At 36.3% G+C, this 22,509-nt stretch overlaps 1 long non-coding RNA gene across 1 annotated transcript in view; it reads right to left on the reverse strand.

Moving 5' to 3' along the window:
• Positions 1-18,843, reverse strand: part of LOC119157823 — a 63,391-nt gene extending 44,548 nt beyond the window's left edge. The window contains exon 1 of the long non-coding RNA XR_005107678.1: positions 18,772-18,843. This is a non-coding gene — a long non-coding RNA (uncharacterized LOC119157823). The remainder of the gene's footprint in view (positions 1-18,771) is intronic.
• Positions 18,844-22,509: the final 3,666 nt, after the last annotated feature.

Below are 22,509 nucleotides of genomic sequence, written 5' to 3' on the forward strand. Positions count from 1 at the left end.
GCAGAGAATTATTTATGACCTGCAAATGGTGAAGGACAAATAATCTAACTTGAAATAGGCCACTGCACATAGACAGTTAACACAGCTTACACGCATGATATTTGTTTTCCTTTGACACCAAGCATCATTAACATAAAAGCCAATTTTGCTGCCTTTTAACGTCAGTTATACAAAGTATTGTATTAAAAGTGTACATTAAATAGTATATAAGCTTCCAGTGTTTAATAGAAGCATCGATAAACCTGCAACCTGTAAAACACTGTGCTGCTTTTATTCAGTAGTTTTGTTCATAAATATGCTCTGTAGGCAAGTTTGAAGCTTGCCATAGTGAACTTGCAACCAATGAAAATATTAGAAAGAAAAAAAACGATTCCTTGCTATCAAATTTTTAAGGGAAAAGTATAGAAGACACATGCTTTAAAAAATGAAAATGTGTATCACAGATCTTAGAACTTGTATTTCTCACATAGCTGGAGCAGCACGCTAACAGTCAATAGTCTCCATTGCTATAGCAACACATGCTTGTCAGCTCAGGGCTGATTTGATGCAGGCACCTCCCTGCAGAAACAGCCTGCTAAGCCTTAAATATGCTTCTCTAGGATTCAGTAGGATGTAATTTCTTTTAGAAAGGTAATATTGTTATACAATACAAGGTATACATCTCAAGATAACCTATCTGATCTGAATCTGTGCAACTTGCTCTTTACTAAACCCAAGTTCAGAGGTATTTAATGCAGCTAGACACAGAAGTAGATGATGCAGGCTACAAGTTTCACATGTAGGAAATTGTAAATGAAAATAATCAGATTTGGATGCCTATTTAGCATTTATATAATAGTACACAAACTCCTGTTCCCTTTAGAGTCAACAGAGACCCCCTCCCCACTTGTTTTCATCAGTTTGTTCATTTTTGACTTGCAGTCAGTCATAAGACACTCAAGTAGCATTATCATCATACACAGCTGGACGAAGTGAAGGAGGGGTAGAGAGTTAAGTGATTTGTGCAAGTTTACATAAAAAGTTGGCATGAGAAATACTGTTCTGCACCTTTGGATCAGTTATTACTACATTATTATTACATACGCTACCTTTTATATTTTCATCACTACTTGAATAAAAGAAAAAAAAGCAATAAAAAATATCTCTCAGTTAATGCTGCAGACTTTACCTGGTTCCAGGAATTCATCATGCAGACTACTTACTAAGCCTGATTTCCACTGCAATATGCTGTGGTTAAGAACCTTGGTACGTTTTTAATCAGTCAAGTGTTGCTACATTCAAAAATGTGTACAGATTAAAATGTTAACGTCCCTAGAAACTGAGGACTGGAAAACACTGAGGTGTAGCCACAAGGTATACTCAATACTGCATTATCCATGCTTTTTGGTTTTACTTTTTTCTATCAAAGCTGGATAGACTCCCTTAGTGCAGGGCAAATAAAGAGAATTCTATGGAAATGTTGCCTCAGACATACAACTATATCTTTAAGAACTGCTAGAATCAACTTACATATACTTGTTGATTCTATATTGGTTGAGGAAATTATTCAAAAGACTGGGTAATTTATTTCTAATAATTTATGTAATAAAATAATATACCTTTGCTTCATGCAGGTACAAAGGGACATTTGGTCAGTCATCTCTGGTAAGTTAAGAAAACACCTCCTGAGCCTTTTTTTCTGAGCCACTAGTACACATTTGTTAAGAGACACTTGCACTCTAAGATATGTCGCATAGATGGCAAACAGCAGGTAACTTAGTACCTCACAGTGTCTGGTAGGTTCTTTTAACTATATATTAAGTAGCACTATTTGCTTTATATGTATTTTAATCATCATTATAAGGCTCCTGATGTGCTTGGACTTAGAATGACTTAAAAAAATGGCCAGTTTATTCATATCAGGTGGTTTACAGTCTCCTAAGTATTGGCTGCCCAGGGCAATCAGAAAAGATTCTAGTAAGATGAGAGTAATTCCCCACATTGACTGTTTCCTGTATCACACCAATAAAATCTGCCAGCCATATCTTTTTTCATTTAAACAAGGCACTAGACAGAAGCAGAATTCAAACTAGACATGCTTTTTACTCTATATTACTTTTTTAAAATCTATGCTAACATTTAGCATAGTAGTTCCTCAAATATTTCGATTTGTGACCCAAGTGCAATAACTAAAGTTCTGTTGGATTTATGAATCTAAAAGTAAGTTCATTGTATTCCTCCTACTTGGAAATAACCTGTTAAGGAAGAAGTCCCATACCATACTTGACAATTACATATTTTTTACAAATGTTGATAAATTACCTTGAGAAGGTTTTGCAACACATCAGTCAGTTCCCTCTTCCTCTATGTTCCATCTCATTTTTTCTCTTTCTTTGTCAACAGCTAAAGAAAATGAATTTATATATACACCCACCCCCACATAATTCTCTTGGATCAAGTAATAACTCTTTCTACAAAAAGGAAATTAATGAAAAAGTTATTATCTCCCTATCTTCAAAGAAAAGCACTTAATTACAGAGTAATAATATATCAGCAGCTATTATGGCTAGCACTGAAACATAGTGTTTGGATACAGCCTAAAACTGCATTTCAGGAAACACATCAGAGTAATAGAAAACCAGAAAAGTGACGTGTTGTACACATTTACATTCCCCTAGCTAAATGAAGCTACATCACATACACCTAAACTATCTGCAGCAGCTATTCATGTAATTTGGTTTTTACAAGTGTCTATCAATAGAGGCACCAGTTCTTTTAAGAGTCCGTTACAATGTTTACTTTCAATGAAAGAAAAATTCTTATACCCAACTTATACTGTAACTGCTACAAAAGTACAGAGAAGTTGTCTTCTCTTCAGCAGATACATAAAACCAATCTATTACTATTGCCTGTACGTACCAAAAGAATGTTAGCACATCATCTAAAGCTCGAAGCAAAGGACAGTTGTTTCTTATTCTTGCTAGTTTTCTTTATGACAGTGCAGGTCCTTAAACGATACTGATGATGGGGAAAAAGAGTTAGAGGAGTACTAGTCAGGGAGCCACTTAATCTGCTAAATATGTATTAGCATCATGGCTATCGATCGTAACACTCAGCACTGATCAGATGCAGAAAGCTTTAAGGCTGAAGAAATTCACACATTCTGTGATTCTGTAATTTTACCCTATCCTTCTACAAATGTAATACACAACATATTTCAAAGTACCGTATGAAGTATGGGACTTAACACATCCAAAGCTGTTACATAAGATCACCTAGAAGGCACAATAATTATTAGTTAATTACTCCACTAAATTCACCTGTGAGAAAATAATGCACTGTTTTTGCTGCAGCTGCTGAAAAACAGCTTCTGTTCTGCATGGTAAAACTGAGACTTAGCTCCTGGCAGCTGCGATACTTACATGAAAACACTCAGCTTTTTGAAAGAGCTGGAAGAAGATGTGGAACTACAGCTGCACTGTATTCAAGTGAATTCAAGTATGAGATGGCTGCAGCATCCTACAGTTCCTACTACTGCATACTACCATGATATTTCCCACCAATACCTGAAGGAAGAGAGCTGGTATGAAATTCATTTTTGCACTCTAAGCTTACTGTGTATTTTATTTTATTATTTTCTCACTTGCTGTTTTTGCACCCTAGTATTTGGACAAGGAATTGTTAAACACATTTTGCATTCTCAGTAACACTAAAACCTCTCATTAGAATTCTAGCTCCATAACCCAGTCACTGTAATTACCTTTCAAAATACCTAATGTAACTCTCTCAGCCAGGTGAAATGATAATGGTTTCTATACCTACCATAGAGGGAACCCTGATTAGATTATTTGGAAAAAAGTGTAATTATAATGTTTACAAGGTGTGATCACAGAACAGTGTAGCTTTCCACTAAAGCAGTCCAATATGTAGAACTGTACAAAGCTGAAACTGGGTTATCACAACATTTGTAACTCAAGATGTAACTTACATATACACGAGTTAAATGAAAATCTTTAAAATGGGCAGAATTTCAGGTTTGTGATACATAACCTACTTCCACAGAATATTTATTTGCTTCAAAAATATGTTTTGAAAATTTCAGAATATACAGCTAATTATGAAATTAATCTACAGTTCTAGGTCTTCTGGCTTCAGGGGGTGTGGTATTATTTAAATGTATTTCTTCATGAAGATATAGTACACCTCTATTTCTGGATGAGAAGAGATCTCAACCAAGTGTCCTGGGCTCCAAAAGGTACATACAGTATGCCACCCAAATACCCACACACTATGTGTGCCTGTTTATTCAGACAAAAAGAAGTATGTGCACACATACAAATGTAAATTTAATTTGCTATACTTGTGTACCTAGGCTATAATGCGATAGCAATGTTGCTATGGGAACAGGTTCTCAACAAAAGCAGGAGATCACACATGACAGGCAGCACATTTTTGGATGGGTTTTGTACATGTTATGTCAAGGTGGATAGCAAACATGGCAAAGCATAAGGCTAAAAGGCTTTTATGCCCTGACCTATAATGAATTTTTGTTGATAATTTTGCATTACACTTTTTTTTTTTTCTTTTTGGTAAGGATTCTACAACCACTGCTTGCTTCCAGGTGCAGCCTTCCAGGTGCGTAAGAACTCTTTCCCCTCATGTTTATATTCTTTACCATTCATTTGTAATTTCCTATCTTGTTATCAAGTCGTCCCCTTTTGTTCGTTTTCCCCTAAGTGTATTCATAATGCTCATTTGTCTATGCCTTCTTCCTGTCCATTGTACACCTCTTTCTTTCTGCCTCTCTTTCTTGCTGTGTAAATGTTTTTTCAGGACTTTTCAACCCTCTTTTGTGTATTTTGCAGTCTACCTCCTCCCACAGTGTTACACCCTGACAAAACACACAGCACTATATACACTTCCCCCAACAGGGAGGCCTACGTACATCCAGAGCCACAGTAATAACACTTGGAGTGTTATTTTTTCATGTGACAAAACTGAATGCGTATTTCTTCCTCCTGTTTCCTCAAAAGGCAACATGAGAGATGGGATTACGTCTCTCACGGAAAGAGGCCTCAGGGAATCCTCAAGCAAAATGCACCCATAAGAATTAATGCTCTCCCTGGTTCAGTTTCTGCATGGCTGGCAGAGAGGAGGCCAAATTACTTGAGTCAGTGCTTTATCAATACTAGCAGCTGGCATCTGAAAAATTATATGGAAATGACTTGAGGTCATCTACAGAGAAAGTAAAACTAAACAGTTGAAGATGATAGCCTAACCCAAGTTTGGTTTGGGATACATTTATATGATTTGTAAGCTAGTTCTGTCAGTTTAATCTGCATGTCAGGTGAAAACTAATGTAAAGATTTGCCGTGGATATTATCCCAAACCCTTAAACAAGCATTTTGTTTGTGGTGACTTGGTTTTAGCACTCTTAGAATCATGTTACAAAGCTATATTCCACATTCTGTATTATTTTTCTAAATAGATACCATCATTGGTTTTTGTTTTATGTAGTAAATGAACTGTAGCAAAACCACTTTCATTTATTCTTTCAAAATCCCTCAATACATCCACTTTGCAGGGTTCTTTTCTACTGCATATAGTAGCGGAGATGATGTTTTCTGTAAACTGATATAACGTTTACATCCTAGCACAGTGTTTCAAAAGCTTACATCCCCCAAAGCTTTGAAACTAAAAGGCAGGCAGGTTAAGAATAGCTAAAGGGCCAATGTAGCAGTATTCCAGAAATCTGTTTCATCAATTCCTTCTTTTCATATGTCCACAGAAATTATACTAACGATTTTTGAGGGATTTGACATTAGAATTGGTATTTTGTGTCTTAGTAAGACTTCCTATGCATTGAAGAGCTCTATAAACTAGTAACTTGCACAAATAGCATCCTGTCCTTAGCTATAGAAGTCATATTGTACTCTCTTTGACATTTCAAACTGTTAGTCAGACATCAGCAGTGTCAAGAAAACATTATCTGAAGTGGAAGGTAATATATTCAGATCAGCTCTATTTTTCCAGTTTTCTGATTTCTTTTTGTTCCATGATTATTTCTCTGCATCAACATTTGCAGGAATTTGTAAGTCAAATACAGAATTTTTAAACTGCCAGCAGCTCAAGTTCCATCTGGGATCTGAACAGTCAGGCTAAGCTCCTTCTGTGACACACAATACTTACACCACCACTACCAATAAATATTGCGAAATTAGAATTCTGCAGACAGATTTTCTAATGAACAGAACAATTTGGTCTTTCACACTCTTACTATTACTCTATTATAATTCCCATAAAAACTAATTTTGTAAGGTAACGTTTTTAAATCTCAGCGAACTGGAATTTTAGTCAGATAATTCTAAATTCACGTACATACTTAATAAACATTTAAAAACTGTGAGTATGAGTGACGTCTATATGAATATCCACTGAACAGGTATATAACACCAATTTGGTTGAGTGATAGTGAATTGTATGATTCACTTTTTGCCTTTGCTCTAAGAAGCAAATAATAGATCTTTATACGATAGTAAAACTCACTTTTCAGTGAGTTATAGATACTCGGTTCTCAGTGCCTATCTGGGCTGGCATGCTGTACAGGTGAAACTCTACCTTCCTTCTAAAGGAAAAGTCATATTCATTTTATCGTAAGGAGGTAAAGTATATGACTTCCAAAGAGGTTTGTCAGAGCTACCTTTAGTCTATAATTATGAAAGACCTAACCTGGATCAATAAAAACTGATGCCCACAGAGTCACATCCAGCTGTGACAAAAGCCTCCTAATGGGCATAGCAGAGTTTATAGAAACACAGAAGAGTCAACTTAAGTTTTTACAAAACTTAACATGCAACAAGAGTAGTGTTATAATTGGCTTATACATATACAAATAGGTTTCTGAGTTACCCTGTTTACACTTAATGCATCCAATTAATTAAAAAAGCAATATCTGCAGTTTTCTAGGGCATTAACTTTCAAATGGAATTGTGTATTGCATTTTTGTAAGAGATACTATTTCATCTTTTCCATTTACGCTCTATAACTTCAACTGCTGCTAACACATACAGTGATTCTAAAGTTTGCCTTCATAGTAGCCTTCATTCCCTCACTGTAAAAGCCATTTCCTTTCCTCAACTAGAATCAAGAGAAAGTTATATTTGTCTGACAAGTACTTTGAATAGTTCCCATTTCAGATTAGATGACTGCCAGATTACAAAACAAGCTGCTTCTACACCACTTCGCCTGAAACTGTTAAAAAGTGAGGCTAATTTAGAAAACTGACACAATACAGAAAAATATCAGAAACACAAAGAGCTTGGATACAGTGAGTTTCTTCATTTCTCCCTCTTCCTTTGATCAAAAAGAATGACGCATCCTTATGTGATTTATGGCATGAGGAAGGAAAATAAAAGTACCAGGTGTTAATAAAATCAACTTTGTAAAAAGACACCAAAGTTGTCAACAACAGCTTCACATACCCAACTACTTATCAAAACAGGTAACATCCATTCCTGTAATGAATCCAGATTCTTAAAGAAGTGCTAAAATTTATCTTTTTGTTGTAGTTTTGAACATCAGGCTTACTAAGCAATAAAACATTCCTTTTAAAATGTCAAGATCCGGTTTCATTTTCTTAAAATAAAGATTTTTGAAAACTTTTTAATTTATGCTTTTTAACAGTATTATTTCAGAAGCTCATATGAATTAAGAAGTTTTTAACCTAAAAGCTCTAGGTTAACATTACTTACACACTGGCGCTGCCCTTGAGACAAAAATGCTGGCTTTTAGACGGAAGGTTGAGTTCTTTTCAAAGCAAGAATGATTTTAAGGTGGATGTTAAGTGGGGAGGTATCGCAAATCCTTTCCCCTTTAAACAGAAACCTAAGACTACTGCAGAACATCACTACGGTTGAATATATCAACATGTAATTTCTTCAAACCGTTATCCTTGTTTGTTAGAATTCAGTTTCATACATGACCTGTAATGGATGCTCACGAAATGACAATTTTTAAGTTAAATCCATGACATGGATTGGTGACTAAATTTGTAAGTTATGGCTATTTCCTGAACACATTGAGCATAGTACCCAATGAAAAAGACACATTATGGCTCTGATTCAGCACAGAAAAGAAACATGTTTAAAACCCTTACGGAAACATAATTTAGAAAATATTTATTTAATTTTACTTTTGCTTGAATCTCAACTTGGGGACAGAACCATGCGCCCCAGTTTTTGTTGCCTTAGAGAAAGTTAACTCATCTGCACAATTTGCTCCTGCATTTTGAATTATTCAACTAAGGAAAGGAAAGGAAATTGCTCACTGTGGCACTGTTAGCCTTAGTTTTTCAAATTTTTGACAGTACTTCCTTGCCCCCAAATACAGAAGCCTTTTTTTCTTCAGAAGAACACACTTTTAAAGCAACATTCTACTTGTATGCATGGTATCGCACCTCTGTCTGTATGACAGAAGCAGAGTAAGTCAATGCTATCATATTCAGCTTATTACAAGGATATTCTATTTCATTACAAAACGCATTCTGTAAGTCTTCCTTACAAAATCGCTAACATTATTACATTTTTCCCTACCCAGCCAGATGCATTTAGAAGCCCTCAGAAAACTCTTTGTAATTTAACTTCTTTGTGAATATAACATAAGTGTGCACTCTTACAAAGGCCACTGCAGGTATCAACATTACCCGAGACATAAATATCATACTACTGGGAAAACAGTTTTTGAATCGCTATATATCCACAGACAATAAGGGTAATTGGATAGAGTGCTAGATGGCAAATATTAAAATAAAGTCAGTAAAACCAGAAGTAAACCTTGTCTCTTCATTCTACTGTATATACACAGTACATTCCTGAGCACCTAATGTTTCAGAAAATTCAGTAACTCTCAAAGTGGACTGTTGAAGCTAGTATCAGGATTTTGCAGTTTTGCTCCTTTTGGGGAATATACACTAGATGGCAGATCACACCGCGAAATGTGTAATGAACAGCAAGCAAATATTGCATGTACTAGACCAGACTAGTAATTTGAAAAGCTCCTTAAATCAATACAGTAACACTTCCATATCAGCTCCTTGTCTTATTTTTATAAGGTATGCTTCAACTATGGCTGAAGGATACAGAGGTGATGTAACAGACACTAGGTCAACTTCTGAAAAAGGCCCTTCAAGAATAAATTTCATAGAGTATTCATAGGTAGATGTTTCTCTTGAATTTACTACTAAATAAATCCTACCAGGTTTTATTATATATTAAACATCTATTACATTAGCTGATACTAAAATAGTCCAATATCCACAGAAGAGTTGTAAGTACTAAATTATGCTTTTCTTACACAACTTTTTGCAAAATAATACTGTGTTTTAATTTCACTACTTACACATCCCTATATAAAAATATTTTATTTCATAATTTATAGCATCAAATATAATTACCAAATTTGGAACTCGGAACTGGTAGCAACACAGTGTTTTTTTCACATTAAAAATTAGTAAGACTATGAAGTTGAGCTGTAGTTCTCCAGAGCTCATCTTTTCCTAGGTAATGTCAGATCACTCATAGACAAAATAAACCACAAAGCTCAGAAGCTAAGCAAGCATTATTTTCAACTGATGCCTCAACCAACACAATATAAATGTTCATACACACACTGTAGGTAAAGGCATGCGAACAAAAATAATTATCAACTAACTAAAATATTATATATAACATAAACACATAATTTTTTCACATAAACTCAGTATTTTCACTGCATTGATTGGAGAACATAACAGAAATTATTTGTATTTAAGAAACCTGTAAGAAACACATTTTTCCTTGCTTCTTACAGAAACACAAGTATTTCTAAAGGTGGTGTTTCTTATTTAAGAGGGATTTTATTACACTGGAGCTATTTAAACCATGTTTTACATGTCTGGGTCTTAGTTTTCTGATTCTGCAAGAATTTCTTTCTTTAAAATACAACTGCTAGAAGAATTCCTATATACTTTTGTGTGAGATATTCAGTTATCAAAGGAAGAATTTACACAAAAATAAAAATAAGCCTTCATTTACTAGGTTCCCCACAGTCCTTGGCAGCACAGTTAGATTTCATTAATATGGCAAAAAATGACTATAAAGATAATAAACTGTCATTTAAGGATACATTAAACATTGTTCTTACTCTTGCATGAGTAGTCCTTAATCATTTTCAAGCTTGTCTTGCTCTCCAGACAAGACTACTGTGCTGAACAATGCTGATAAGGAATAGACACAAGGGTACCACTGAACTAACGTTATATAGAACTGAAACATCGGTCCAACAAACATGAGATCAATATCCTTTGAAAGCTCAGAATTCATGGACTATAAATTCACTAACATCTACCTCAGAAACTGAGATACATCCTTCACACAGTTCATACTTCTGTACACTGTACTTCTAAATCTGCAGCACAGGCCACAATTTAGATATTTAAACATTTATCTGCATAAACAAATGTTATGATCACACATACCAATTAAATGCACCAGACATGGAGCATAATCAATACACAGCGATTCCTCCTACCCACTTATCAAGCGATGAAAATGCCTTAACTTATTGGTCTTTTCTCTTTTTTACCTTCCTCCTCCATTAAAGACCCAAGACTCCAGTCCCAAAAATGCAAATTTATTTGTGTAGTTGTACTCCCCACATCATGGCTGTGCATTGCAAGCATAATTTTTAACAGTAACCTTTTCTAACCACAGTAGATCCTATGGTGAAAGCTTTACTGCTCAAGGTTTGAAGCTTTCTAGGCAACCAGTATACTTCATTCACAAGGCAACTACTAAATGTATTTTTAAATCTGTAAATAAATACCCATGATTCACCTAGGTATTATATTTGTGATACATGGTTGCGCAAAAACGTTTAAATTAGACCTGTATTTCATATGCCTTGTAACAGCTTGGAAAGATTTAAGTAAGAATGTAGCAGTCAGAGTATTTTTAAGCTACACTGATGTCTGATGCATGAATCCTGTAACAAAACGCAAAATAATCGAGTAAGAACTGGCATGCACTTATTTTAAACTCTATTCCTAAGAATAAAAGAAGAGAGCCTCTCCTTTCAAAATGGGAGATAAAGCAAGATCTTGTCAGGAAATCAGTCAGTGGAAAACGCTGCTTATGGTTGCCTTCATATAAACGCAAGGAAATGAGAGTTAAGACATAGGAGAAAACGTGATTTTTTTCTGGAAAAGAGAAATAATGTTTAGAACTCAATTTCATGTGAACTGAGACCTAAACCTAAAATGTTTTAAATGACAATGTAATTGCAAGACAGAGAAGTTATATGGTTGCCATGGCTGCCTTCAAATGCCTTGATATGCTTTCCTTTTTTTATATTTAATCTTAACTCTGAACTAACTCTGAATTTATCTCTGTTAGTGCTGTATCAGCGGGTTTTCTTCAGAAGTCTATTCCACTGTTTAATCTCTTAAACTGGTAAGGCCAGACACCCTTGGGATAATACATCGCACTGTTAAACATTTCACATGTTAAAAACAAGACTGGAAAAGAGTACTTTAACATCCAGTTCACTTTGCTATGCAAAAATAGCTGTGGTTAAAAAGTTACAGCCTTATTGATTTTCTTAGCATGGTTTTTCTTCTCTTCGTGTAGATACCCAGCCTAGAATAAGACTCCCTAGCTGTATAACGTGGTTTTCTCCACTAACATAGGAAAAAAAGCCCACAGTGCTCTAAGTACAGTTAGGCAGCCAACATACTAACCATAGCTATTTTGGTAGCAACAGCACCTTACAAAGATGTGGGATCCACAAAGATAATGTGGTTAAAACTGTATCATTCAAGGAGGTCATATTGTTGAAAATAGCTTTCCCTCAAACACAGTAATCAGGCTTGCATTTGTATGCTGAAATTACAGGCAGTTTTGCATTGCAAACAACTCTGTGGCAAACCAAAAATACAGGCTTTTTTTTCCTTCCCAATACATGTGCTGATTTACGTCGTCCTTTTTGTAGAAGGAAGTTTCCTCTCTGTTTAAAATAAAATATTCCTTTAGTAAAATGTGTTGGGACTCTGAAATGACAAAATAGTAGCTAGGATAATGTCATCTAAAGATAACCTCTCTCCTGTCATACTGTTGTGGCTATAACCAGCATAATCCCTTGAATTCCATTATTTTTGAAGAAACATGCTGGCTTGTACTGCTCATCAATGGGGTCCTGTTTCCAACAAAATTACACTCTTATTCAGACAGTTTAGTGTATGCCATTTTGTCCCTGTAACCTAAGAGGCAAAATGGAAGTTGGAAGATAGTCAGCTTCCTCATGAGCAACTGATGCTAACAGATTATTAATGAAAGAGCCATGTTCACTGTTAAGCTGTCAAAATGTTAGGGTGCTTTTTAAAGAATTTATATAGAAATTATGTTTTAATTGTAGCATTATGTCCTAGTATTGGACAAATCAAATACAAATAATAAGTATTAGGGAGATCTATCTCTAATCTTAGTCACCAACCAGATACATATGGGTACATAAGCTGACAATCATCAATTGGTTTGGAAAGACTCCATGTTACTTGTGTTACTCTCGTTAGTGAGTGCATTAAATTTATAAGCAGAAAATCTAAGGATGCAAAAAGATTCAGAGATAATAACATAGCCCTGGACTAATAACATACTCCTGTACTATAGGGCAGCAGTCTAGGTTTTGAGGATAACTACCACTAACTATTCTAAGGTCACTGTAGTATCATACAGTAGCACAACCATATGTGCAAACTTTAAATAGCAAAGAACAAAGAACACGAAACCCAATAAACAGATTTAAAAGCCACTCTTTCAAAAATCACTAAAACTGTGTGCTTTGTACTTTACCATTTCAAGCCCAGATTTTCAGCCTTCTGTTAGCAACCAAAGTATACAATTATAGAGACATTTTTCAAAGAAGTCAGCAGTTTCCATTTAGGATAGAAAGAGAAGTAGCTAAGTTTCCTAAAATGCTGATCAACCAGCAAGTTCTAATCAGTTCATGTTTTTTACAATATCACTGTTTAATTTTGGGTTCTAGATATGAATTAAGCTCTTGTGAAATATGATCCTTGATGCAGTGTGGAGAATAGCTATTTGAAAAACATTTTCCTTTGAAACATAGTTCTAAAAAACTAGAACTACTCCAAGCAAGTTGTTGTCTAGTCTTTTACTGGAACCACAGTGCTGCAATGACTGTACTGCAGTACTACCTTATTTGCAGCAACAAAAGCCCTATACATTTGCTAACATAAAAGCAAGATTTGTGGCATGCCAATTAGGAGCCCTCATTAGCTTTGCATCCTTAATAAACACTAGGTAGCTAAAGATCTGGCGGATTTATCCTGACAATACTGATTTCTGTCTTTCATTGTAAAGGGTATATTTCTTTTTAACATTCCAAGTGTATAAATCAGCAAAAAGCAAAAGCTGGAATGTTGATCACAGTTCAAAGCTGATTAAGGAGGAAATAAAAGAAGACAATGTACACGCTTGGATTAGGAATCTGTTCACAGTAGTAGACAGAATACTTTTCAATGAATAAATCCCAAATATCCAAATGGGATGCTTATGTGTCACCCATTCTTTGCACAAGAAACTTAAATAAACCTTCATTTCAAAATGCTATGGAACCAAAAAGTAAATCTTGGGTGAACATATTTTCAGCAGGTATATGCCTCAGATATGTTCATCAAATGAACAATTGGTATTTGGATAAGCAGCATAAATTCTTTAACTTTTCACAGAAAACAAACTTTTCCCTACCCAGTTATAAAGTACTGCGTATACTGCAAACAACCCAAAAATAATCTGACTTAGGAGAGAATAAAAATGAGTCAGATATGGGCCTGTACCCCCAATTTGAAGTACAATCTGAAGTTTGAGGCCCCAAAGATTTTTGTCTAGATCAAAACATCTCAAACTCATGGTATTAGTTCAAGCTTCTTACTAAGCCTATGCTGAACAATGCAGTTTTAATTTGAACAGATCTCCTCTATCCTATCTGAATTTATCTTACTCTTCTGAGGAAATAAATCTAAGAGCAGAAGACTATTATCACTCAAGTGTAGTTCATGCAGCTATGAAATTACTGAGTACTTTCTTCTAGTGTGTTTTAACTTTACAAATGGCATTCTACATTTTTTGCATTCATTGCAGACTACATATTTAAAACACATTATACTCTCCCACTAAAGAATTATTTGTTCTCATTAGTTTTACTAAAACAAATTAAAATTAAAGTACCTTGTTATTATGGATGTCTAGGAAAGTAGAACACATAGATCTAGAACTTTTAAGTGCTCTTTCCCTAATTAAGTTATTCACATTAAGTTAAAAACTTTCACTTAGGAATTTGCAGAATGGTATTGCAATGGCAATGTTAGAGAAGTGAGTACAATTTCTGAAAAGCTGCATTATCCAGACGTTTTTGGAGTATGACAAGCTAACAGTTCAGTTCTGGGACCCAGTGCTGCTTATCACAATCAAGAATTAAGGATTAAAAGAACTATGCAAGGTGCTCTGCTGGACACTGCAGATGTTCACACATTTAATACTGGCCTAGAAACAAACAAGAAATCAAAGGTAAAACATTTAAGACTACAATGACCAGACTACCAATATCTTTTTCAAAAAAATGTCAGCGAACCCCCTCATCATAGAACAGCATGCAATGACAGCAGAAGAGGGAGACATTGTAAAGTCTGCTATTCTTTGAAATAGCATAGATTTATGGACCAGTACCTACAAACTTAACAGTCCAGTGAAACTCACCAGAGTATGTCAGATTGGACTAGTTCATTGCAAATTGAATTTATTACCAACAGTGGAGTTTTGGGACTTCCATTCTGCATAGCAAAAATTTTCCAGTAACCCTCTTGAAAGGTTTAAATAAACAGGAAACGTTTGTTCAAGAAAACTGTTATCTCTAGAAGTGCCATAAATGCCCAGTGTCATCTTATCCACAGCAAAATCCAAATGAATAAATTTAAATATCTAATACCAGAAAGAGACTTTACTTAGACATATGTCAACCATACCAGGCTTAACTGAATACCATATGCCATGAAGACGCGACTTGCATTCATATGCATATGCAAGTAGTGTGACATTTTGGTTTTATATCAAATTAATATTTTAAAGGATGTTGAAGAAATGGTGGAGCATGGGTAAAAATCAGATTATTAATTAGATTAGCCTTTGGCATTCTCATTACTTAAATTTAAAAATACTTCCCTCTTTTATAGGTCTGTATAATTTGAGAATAATTCTTAGAAAGAATAGAAGGCAAGATTACGGTTAAAGAAAGATATCAGGAAGACTTAGAAATAAATTCCATATAATAAAATCCCACCAGATCAAAGTCACCCTAGATGAATTTTAAATTCTTATGTTTAAACCCACAAAATGGAAACTTCCAGTTATACTGAAAGCCATGCTGTCCAATGGCTCTTGGGACTCAAAGGAGGCTGTAAATCTCTGCTCTTCCATGTGCCTTTTAGAAGCTGGCACAGCTGTCTTGCCTAGAGCCTTGCTCTTCTATACTTTTGGAAACTGGAACCATAATCTTGCACTTTACTGAACTTTCTCTGTACTTGCTCTTCACTGAAGGCTGTCATTATAGACTCTCTCTCTGCATAGTTCCATGCCAAAAGGCCGAACTGTTTATGAGCCTTTCTAGCTGCAGAGGTTAAACAGGGATACTAATGGCAATCCAAAGTGTGTGTTAACATGCAGGATCTCAAGCAGAATTTTTAGGCAAACAAGAATGAACTGCAAATATTATGCATGTTAATCTGAGATGATCATATCCAGCAGAATAAAATGACCTGTGATTCATTCACTTCTATTTTTTTCAGTTTCATTTCCAAAGGGTGATCTGGTTTGAAAAGGATCCTGTTCCCTGATCCTCTCTATGATTTTCCAAAACTAGATTTCCTTGAGATGTTTTCATAAAGAAAGGTGTAGTTTGATTTTTTCCTCTGGTGTTTGTTTTTGAAGGATCAGTGAGTAAACAATGACATATATTTGCATATCTATCAATGTGGGGGAAAAACCTGGAATATTTATTAATGATGGGTTGTGTTGTAGGGATTAAGAAAGAATTATTTTATTTTCTAAAAACTGAATGAACAAAAAGATGCTCAGCAAATAGAAAACTGTCACTAAAATATAAAGTCGATCTGCTACATACTAACTAAAGTGCTAACTAAAATTAGACATATTAAGCAATAAATTTTGCCTTGACAAAACACAGTAATTACCTACCCTTACCATAGCCCTTCTTCAGTTTACTGCTTATTACAACACACGGTTCGTTAATGTAAAATAATAAATCTCTCTACAATAATATTTTATTGATGCATAGCTGTGTATGCGAACAGAATCTACTGGTTAACGTTGTTATGATCATTCATCTTTTCATGGTAGGAAAATATCTGGCTTAAAAAGCAATGTGTACTCATGAGTGTTCACAGCTTAACTATTTAATCTTGTGTATAGTTCTAAAGATATTATTAGCTGGACTTTGATTTGCTAAATTCTAAATTTAATTGGAATTTGGAAGATTTATATAGTACTTGCATGCCAATTGTAACCTTAAGTATTCATTCACAAAACTCTCATTTTGACCCACATGTCTTTTTTGGGCAGTCAACTCCAGACATGTAAACACCAAACTGGGACATACTACACAGTTTGAGTAAGGTATACCAGCTTTTGTAATTACAGAAACACAGGGAAGTACAAATAAACATTTCTACACATTTTCTACAAACAAGCAAGCTAAAATAAGTGAAATAAATATGTAACTATGAAAATATAATCCTGTCACTGGAATTCCAAGAACAGCATAAGCAAGCAATCTACATTTCTTTTTTCTCATTCCACACAAATTCTCCTGCTAATCTTCCATATTTCCATCTAGAGATGAACTGTCACAGGAGTGCAGAACATACATACGTAAGACTCATCAAAATCAGAATGAAGAATGTACAGTTAGAGTAACCAGACTTCTCCATTTTCTAGACCACACTTGATCTCACCAAGTTAGAAACTGAAGTGCCATTATGTGCCTTAAATAGAATTCTTAATTCCATCTGTGCTTCAAAAGAGGAACTGTGTTACGTGGATTTAAAGTATTGCTCTTTTATACATGAACAAAAGCACTTTTCTTCATTCTTCCTGCTCTATTTAGGCAGTTTCTTTTCTTGTTCTGGTGACAGTCACATAATCTCCTAATTCACATGTGATGTATGATCTGATTTGTAAACTACAAGATTTATTTTGGTATAACTGACTAGATACTTAATGTGTAAATCTAGATGCTAGAAATATTCATAATTGTTACTCTTACTAAACTTTTCTGATAAGCTTACTTGAATCCTCTTAGAAACGGAGATAATATTCCTTGAATATTTCAGATTTGGAACAAACCACTTGTTTATTACCTAAAATGAAATTATTTGCAGTTTTTAAAGAATGTCTGTGTTTATTACTATAACTGCAGACACAGAAAAGACCTATTTCTATGTTTGGGATGCATAATATAAAAAAAAATAAAACATCCATACACTTAAAAACATGCAGTTAAATCAGCAATCTAAGCCTGAACTTAGAAAGGCATGTTAAGATACAGTATGATGTTGTATTTCATGCTCTACTGCAGTGAAATGAATTTTAAAAATTAGCTGTTCTCTAAAACACGTGCTTATAGACACCCCTGGAATTACAATCAATGATAATAATTAACCTTACTAAAAAAAAAAAATCCTATAAATTCAATATAATTAATTACTTCATCTAAAGAAAGAACATCAAGTGACTGTACAGGATATTTTAGCACAGAGTTAGAAATGAGTTAGTTCTTTATCTGATCATCTCTAATGCATGCAAGGAAATACCAACAGGCATGGATTACTGTCACGCTCCTGCAGCTTTAGGTAACTTGAAGAGATATTCCATAATCCTTTACGCATAGCAGAGATGATCCTAGCTCCAGAGTTTCTCGTAAAAGCACTCTATGTATTTAGCACATAATGAGGAAAGAGGTTTTGGGCAAGACAAATATGTAGTGTGAGGGAAGGTTGTAAATTATTAAATGCTTCAAAAATTATGCCTGTTACCAACTGATTGCACAGTTAAACATGCTATATCTTTCGTAAAGGGAGGTGATTTGGAAACAAAGCAATATTCAAACTGAATGCTGAAATCAGTCTAAAGAACTCAGGAACTCTGCTCTCTTGATAGGTCTATAATATTATATTCTACTTCATAAGTATCAGTAAAGATACATCCCCCAAATCCTAGCTAAGATTGATAAATATTTTGCCACAGCTTTCCTGCTACTAATAAAAAAAAGTAACTAGATTGATGATAGCTTGGATAGACTTGAAAATGCTGCAATATAATAATCATATCCACAAAGAAATCTCTTACAGTGTTTTGATACCTCAATGTGCTTCTGAAGTCAAAAGCTCAAAATGTACAACTGTTTTTTCATATGATACGTTAAATCAGACCAGATGGCAAAACAATCTAAAATTTTTGACTTGCTAAAGCCCTCACTTTTCTCTCTCATTCGATTTTTTGTAAAGCTTCCACTTAAAGATCATTTGTAATAAACAAAAAGAGAATCTACTTCAAACAGCACTAAATTGGGTATGTCTCAGCGTAACAGAATACTTAAAAGAAAAACATCAACATTCCAACTTGAATGTATGTTGTGCATCGTTTTGTTACCAGTAAAGCACCTTACCTTTATCTTTTTCAATTATGTGTATCATCTTAAACATTATTTTCTCTGTGAATTGCTGCACCTTGTAAAACTGCAAAAAATAAAAAAAAGAGATGGTCACATTCTACTTTCTTAAGCTCATAATATAAATTTTCACTCCTGTTACTATAGAAACAGAGTGGATTTCATCATTCTAATGCATGCAGTGATAATTGTTTTTATTTCAGTCTATGGCTAGGTAGTTAATGGTGCCAGCTGCAGTTAGCACAGACACAGACTATTGTCATCTAAGTACAAAGCTGCTGTCTCCTGTTCTGTCACTGTGAGCTTTCCTAACCATCAGCAATTCATAGGGGAACATTCAGGCAGAAAGAAGCTGTTCACAGGCCTTCATTCTGTGGCTGAAACAGAATTCCCTGCAGGAATTATGTTTAATATGAAAAACAAATAAATAAAGCAGAGCATGGAGTACCGCTTCAGATTGTCCACTCAGGTCATTGCAGAAAAACTGGTTTCTATGTGGCAGCTCATAAAATTTGGATTGTATTGAGAAAAGGTTCAGTTGACATCCTACCCATAGGGCAAGCTTTCTCTAGAAAGTACAGCTAGATATCATAAACTTACAATTAACACAAGTCTCTATGCAACTGCATATTTTAACCTTGATATTATAAACAGATCAACAGGTATTAAGTAAACATAAATACTGCAGTTCTGCAAGATCACAGCTATTACATATATATCAAATTTAGGCTCATTTAGAATATGCAAGTAGATAGTAACATAAAACAAAATCATAACTGAAACCAATATGGGATAAGAAGACCACTATCCAAACTCCAGGGTCATCCAATCCCTACTCAAAATTAGGTTGCATCAGTTTTAAAACTGATGTACTCTAAAATAAGGGGTTAGTGGCCCCAAAGAAGATTATGGCAGGTAGGAATCACTGGAGTTTTTGGATGCCATCTTTCCTAATCCACAAACGCACATACTGGCTAGCACTGACAGTTTTCTTTCATGCATTATATCAAACCTGAGCTTCATCTCTATTTAGGAAGCATACCACGCTTGCAGTTCCTCTGGATATTTATTTCACGGAATCATAAAGTGGTTGACGTTGGAAGGGACCTCTAGAGGTCAGCTTGTCCAACCCTCCTGCTCATGCAGGGTCATGTAGAGCAGACCATGTCCAGACATCTTTTGAGTTATCTGACCAACCTATTTCAGTGCTCAGTCACCCGCACAGTAAGAAAAAAATTGTTTCCTTATGTTCAGACAGAACCCCTTGTGTTTCAGTTTGCACTCATTGCCTCTTTCCATGTCACTGGGCACCATGGAAAAAAGCCTAGTTCCACCTTCTTTACACCCTCTCTTCAGAGATTTATGCACATTGAAGAGGTGCCCCCCCCGAGGCTCCTCTCTTCTAGGCTAAACAGACGCAGCTCTCTCTGCCTTTCCTCACAGGAAAGATGCTCCAGTCCATTATGCTGGACTCTCTCCAGCAGCTTACCTTCTCTGTTGTAGTGGGCGGCCTAGAACTGGACATACTATGCTGGGTATGGCCTCACCAGTGCTGAACAGAGGGGAAGGATCACCTCCCTCAGCCTGATGGCAAACACCCTGACCACAGTCCAGGACACCGTTAGCACTCTTTGCCACAAGGGCACATTGTCAGCTCATTGTCAACTTGCCATCCATCAGTACTCCCAGACGTTTTCATAAAGCTGCTTTCCAGTCAGTCAGCCCCCAGTATGGACCTGTGCCTGGGGTCATTCCTCCCCAGGTGCAGGTCTTTGCATTGCCCTTTGCTGAACTGTGTGAGGTTCCTGTCAACCCGTTTCTCCAGCCTGTTGAGGTCATGCTGCATGGCAGCACAAAGTCCAGTGTATCAGCCACTCCTCCCAGTTTGGTAACACCAGCAAACCTGCAGAGGGCCTTTGGCATAGTCTCCCATTGTATCCTTAGAGCCAAAATGGTGAGGATACGGACTGGTAAAGTAGACTAAGAGCAGAGCAGAAAACTGGCCTGACCATACAGCTTAAAAGGTGGTGATCAGTACAAAGACCAGCTGGCAGCCAGTTACTAGGGGTGTCCTTCAGAGACAAATACCAGGGACAGTACTTTTCAAAGTCTTTATTAGCGACCTAGACAGAATGCAATTTGGACAATATAAAATCAGGGGGATTGTCTGATTTGCTGGAGATTACAGCCACTGTCAGAGATACCTCAACAGGCAAAAAAAATGGGCTTTCAAGGACCTCATGAAGTTGAACAAATGCAAATACAACAGTACAGACTGGAATGATTGGACTGAAAACAGCTTTGCAGTAAATATCTCAGATGACAGTAAGCTGAACATGAGTCAGCAGTGTGTTCTTGGCAGTGAAGAACAACAGTTGCATGCTATGCAAAAGCATAGCCAGCAGGTTAAGGGAAGCACAACTTGTTTGCCGCTTCCAAGACCATCGTTGGAGCACTGTGTCTTATTTTTGGCAACTCAGTACTGAAAGACACAACAGACTGAATGAAGCTCATGTGGACCACCAGGATGATCAGGGAGCTGAAGCATATGACATACAAGGAGAAGCTCAGAGTACAGGATTTGTCCAGCTTTAAGAAGAGAAGGCCCAGGGGAGACTTCAACTACCCAGTGACAAGGTACAGAGAAAGTGGAGCCAGACTCTTCTTGGAGGACAAGGGGCAACAGACTCAGCTTGGAATATGGAAAGTTTCAACCAGACCAAAATAGGTTTTTTTCCGCACAAAGGTGGCAAAACAGTAGAACAGAAACATTATTTTACTGAGAAGGGGACTGAGTGTTGTGGAATCTCCATTCGTGGAGATAATCAGAAGTCTTCTGGATATGATCTAGGTGACCCTGCCTGAACAGGGGGTTGGAGAAGATGACCTCCAGCAGTCCCTTCCAATCAAAACCATCCTATGACTCTTCAATAGTTTGTACACCTTTGACATCTCTACCAGAACTTCAGATTGATCCAGTGTTTGCCAGAACAAATCCAATCTGAGAAAGCTTTGTATGTTTAACTTTGCTAACAGAGGACACCTGAATACTCTCACCCAAGACACTGAATTTTTGCCCAAGCAAGGTCTAAGCATCATGTGAAACAACAGCAAAACCAAATCTACTCTAAACTGTGCTCTCTGACAGGATGAGGGAATGTTGTTTTTCATAATTTAAAAATATAATGTTTCTTCCAGCATTCTCCTGGAGAAACTGGCTGCTCATGGCCTTGGATGGGTGTACTCTACTCTGGGTAAAAAGCTGGCTGGACAGCCAAGCCTAAAAAGCAGTAGCAAGTGGAGTTACATCCAGCTGGCAGCCAGTCATGCAGGGCATACGCCAGGGCTGAGTACTAGGGCCAGTCCTGTTTAATATCTTTATTGACGATCTGGATGAGGGGATTGAGTGCACCCTCAGTAAGTTTGCAGACAACACCAACCTGGGGGGGGAATGTTGATCTGCTGGAGGGCTGGCAGGCTCTGCAGAGGGATCTGGGCAGGCTGGACTGATCAGCCAAGGCCAACTGTGTGAGGTTCAACGAGGTTTAGGGCCAGGTCCTGCCCTTGGGTCACAACAACCCCACACAACACTACAGGCTCGGGGAAGGGTGGCTGGAACGATGCCTGGAGGAAAAGGATCTGGGGGTACTGGCTGATGGCCAGCTGAATACGAGCCAGAAGTATGCCCAGGTGGCCAAGAAGGCCAATAGTGTCCTGGCTTGTATCTGAGACAGT

Source organism: Falco rusticolus, chromosome 15 (assembly GCF_015220075.1).
Source record: "Falco rusticolus isolate bFalRus1 chromosome 15, bFalRus1.pri, whole genome shotgun sequence".
Taxonomy (NCBI): domain Eukaryota; kingdom Metazoa; phylum Chordata; class Aves; order Falconiformes; family Falconidae; genus Falco; species Falco rusticolus.